The sequence below is a fragment of the Harmonia axyridis genome, chromosome X (genome assembly GCF_914767665.1).
Source record: "Harmonia axyridis chromosome X, icHarAxyr1.1, whole genome shotgun sequence".
In the NCBI taxonomy this organism is placed as follows: domain Eukaryota; kingdom Metazoa; phylum Arthropoda; class Insecta; order Coleoptera; family Coccinellidae; genus Harmonia; species Harmonia axyridis.
The window spans coordinates 32,637,305-32,641,314 of record NC_059508.1 but is presented as its reverse complement, the minus strand read 5'-3'; the positions used below and the strand labels follow the sequence as shown (position 1 = coordinate 32,641,314).

The window sequence follows — 4,010 nt, the reverse complement described above, 5'->3', positions numbered from 1 at the left end:
GAACATTTTTCCTTATAAAAATCAAACCCGATCATGGATTTTGATTCTGATTGTTGATTATCGCTATTAGAACATATAAGGAGGCAACCAAATCAAATTTGAGAAAATTCCACGATCAGAAAATTTTTTTCGAAAAAAAAAAAAAAATCGTAATCACCTCGGTCATGGCGAGTTATTTTCCGTATTTCATTCCACAATCAACGTACAACATAGAAGAAATCATCTCTCTAACTATCCTGGTTCAAAAGTTGTATCGGAACATTTCACGTCGTAATATCTCGCCAAGTCCAGACCTCGGCGATAGGTAGTATCTGACACCGTCCGCTCGGGACTGACATCGACTTGGACTCGGGCTGATGATGGGGAGGCGTTTAAGGACGTGAACATTTTTCCTTATAAAAATTAAAGTCGACAATGAATATTGATTCTGATTACTGATTTACGCTTTAAAAACACATTAGAAGGCAACCAAATCGAATTTGAGGAAATTCCACGATCAGAAAATTTTTTTCAAAAAAAAAAAAAATCCGAAAAATATTTTTCGATTCCTATTACTGATTTACTCTTTTAGAACACATTAGGAGGCAACCAAATCAAATTTGAGAAAATTCCACAATCAGAAAATTTTTTTCGAAAAAAAAAAAAATTCGAGGACACCTCGGTCATGGCAAGTTATTTTCCACAATCCATTCCCCAATCGACGTACATCACAGAAAAAATCATCTCTCTAACTATCCTGGTTCAAAAGTTGTATCGGAACATTTTCACGTCGAAAATATATCTCTAAGTCCAGACCGATGCACAACGTAAACTAGGGCTGAACCGATGCACCACGTAATATCGGGCAGACCGATGCAGAACGTAAACTCGATCATACCGATGCTTCACGTAATCTCGATCTTACCGATGCACCACGTAAACAAGGGCAGACCGATGCAGAACGTAAAGTAGATCTTACCGATGCACCACGTAATCTCGATCTTACCGATGCACCACGTAATCTCCATCTTACCGATGCACCACGTGAACTGGATCTTACCGATGCAGAACGTGAATTGGATCTTACCGATGCACCACGTAAACTCGATCTTACCGATGCACCACGTAATCTCAATCTTACCGATGCACCACGTGAACTGGATCTTACCGATGCAGAACGTGAATTGGATCTTACCGATGCACCACGTAAACTCGATCTTACCGATGCACCACGTAATCTCAATCTTACCGATGCACCACGTGAACTGGATCTTACCGATGCAGAACGTGAATTGGATCTTACCGATGCACCACGTAAACTCGATCTTACCGATGCACCACGTAATCTCAATCTCACCGATGCACCACGTGAACTGGATCTTACCGATGCAGAACGTGAATTGGATCTTACCGGAACGTAAAGTAGATCTTACCGATGCACCACGGAATCTCGATCTTACCGATGCACCACGTAATCTCAATCTTACCGATGCATCACGTAATCTCGATCTTACCGATGCAGAACGTAAACTCGATCATACCGATGCACCACGTTATCTCGGCAGACCGATGCAGAACGTAAAAAAAAAGCTTACAGCACGCGGTGTTCCCAAGCGGTCACCCATCCAAGTACTAACCGCGCCCGACGCTGCTTGGCTTCAGTGTTCTGACGAGAACTGGCAATTTCAGCGTGGTATGGCCGTAAACAACATATATTGCGATATTTTCTATGATATCTCACTTTTTGGGAGCGGAAAGGACGTGAACGTTTTTCCTCATAAAAAATGAAATAACTTTTGGATATTAATTCTGATTGTTGATTTAAGCTTTAAGAACACATTAGGACATATCTCAATGAAATTTGAGGGATTTCCGAAATCGAAAAATATTTTTCGAAAAAAAAAAAAAATCCCAGAAGACCTCGGTCATCTCAAGTTTATTTCCATATTCTATTACACAATCAACGTACATCACAAAAGGAACCATCTCTCTAACTATCACAGTTAAATTTTTGTATCGGAACATTTCACGTCGGAATATCTCGCTAAGTCCAGACCGGGGAGATCGGTCGCATCTGACACCGTCCGCTCCGGTCTAACATCGTCTTGGAGTCGGGGTAACGATGGAGAGGCGTTTAAGGACGTGAACATTTTTCCTTATAAAAATTAAAGTCGACAATGAATATTGATTCTGATTACTGATTTACTCTTTTAGAACACATTAGAAGGCAACGCAATCAGATTTGAGGAAATTTCAAGATCAGAAAATTTTTTTCGAAAAAAAAAAAAATTCAAGAACACCTGGGTCATGGCAAGTTATTTCCCACAATCCATTCCACAATCAACGTACAACATAGAAGAAATCATCTCTCTAACTATCCTGGTTCAAAAGTTGTATCGGAACATTTCACGTCGAAATACCTCGCCAAGTCCAGACCGGGGCGATAGGTAGTATCTGACACCGTCCGCTCGGGACTGACATCGACTTGGACTCGGGCTAATGATGGGGAGGCGTTTAAGGACGTGAACATTTTTCCTTATAAAAATTAAAGTCGACAATGAATATTGATTCTGATTACTGATTTACGCTTTAAAAACACATTAGAAGGCAACCAAATCAAATTTGAGGAAATTCCAAAATCAGAAAATTTTTTTTCAAAAAAAAAAAAATCCGAAAAATATTTTTCGATTCTGATTACTGATTTACTCTTTTAGAACACATTAGAAGGCAACGAAATCAAATTTGAGTAAAATCCAAAATCAGAAAATATTTTTCGAAAAAAAAAAAAAATTCGAGAACACCTCGGTCATGGCAAGTTATTTTCCACAATCCATTCCCCAATCAACGTACATCCCAGAAAAAATCATCTCTCTAACTATCCTGGTTCAAAAGTTGTATCGGAACATTTTCACGTCGAAAATATATCTCTAAGTCCAGACCGATGCAGAACGTAAACTCGATCATACCGATGCTTCACGTAATCTCGATCTTACCGATGCACAACGTAAACTAGATCACACCGATGCAGAACGTAAACTCGATCTCACCGATGCACCACGTGAACTGGATCTTACCGATGCAGAACGTGAATTGGATCTTACCGATGCACCACGTAAACTCGATCTTACCGATGCACCACGTAATCTCGATCTTACCGATGCACCACGTGAACTGGATCTTACCGATGCAGAACGTGAACTCGATCTTACCGATGCACCACGTAAACTAGGGCTGACCGATGCATCACGTAAACGACGATCGAGAGGCGCGAAAGGACGTGAACGTTTTTCATTATAAAAATTGAAATAAATGATAAATAATGATTCTGATTGTTGATTATCGTTTTTAATATGCATTAGTAGGCAACCAAATGAAATTTGAGGAAATTCCGATAACAGAAAATTTTTTCGAAAAAAAAAAAAATTCATGAAATCCTCGGTCATCGCAAAATATTTACCATATTCTGTTCGATAATCAACGTATATTTAAGAAGGAATCATATCTGTATCTATCTTGGTTCAAATTTTGTATCGGAACATTTTGACCAAAGTCCGAGCTTCGGCCGAAACAGACACCGCTGACCTGGCCTATCGATCGACCGAGAGTCGGGGATAGAGCGTAAGTGTTGTCTGGAGGGGAACCCTGTGCTCTCCTGACATATATAGGGAAGGTGGTCGCGTTGGGCGATGCAGAACGTTTGGATCGGGAATTATATTTTTGGTTCAGCTATTGGAATATGGTTTATTGTTGGTATATATTGGCGAAATAACGTTCTTACTGACTGGGGATATTCATAAAAATGAGTCCGGAGATTTTCAGATCGAAGTCCGAGTGATCCGACTTGGAAGGCGTGTTGGGTGGGTCGAGATGGCTTAGATCGATCAGACGAGGCGGGCTAAGTGTTGACGTCATGCATCGGTCCATTTTCAGATTGAGTCCGAGTAATCCGACTTTGAAAGAGTGTTGGGTGCGTCGAGACTGTTTAGATAGATCGGACGAGGCGGACTAGGTGTTAACGACATGCATCGGTA

General features: G+C 40.4%; 1 non-coding gene across 1 annotated transcript; it reads right to left on the bottom strand.

Annotated features, from left to right (window-relative positions):
- Positions 1-1,567: 1,567 nt before the first annotated feature.
- LOC123687533 lies at positions 1,568-1,686 on the bottom strand. Its single transcript, XR_006749253.1, has one exon. It is a non-coding gene; the product is annotated as a 5S ribosomal RNA (ribosomal RNA).
- Between the last annotated feature and the right edge of the window lie 2,324 nt (positions 1,687-4,010).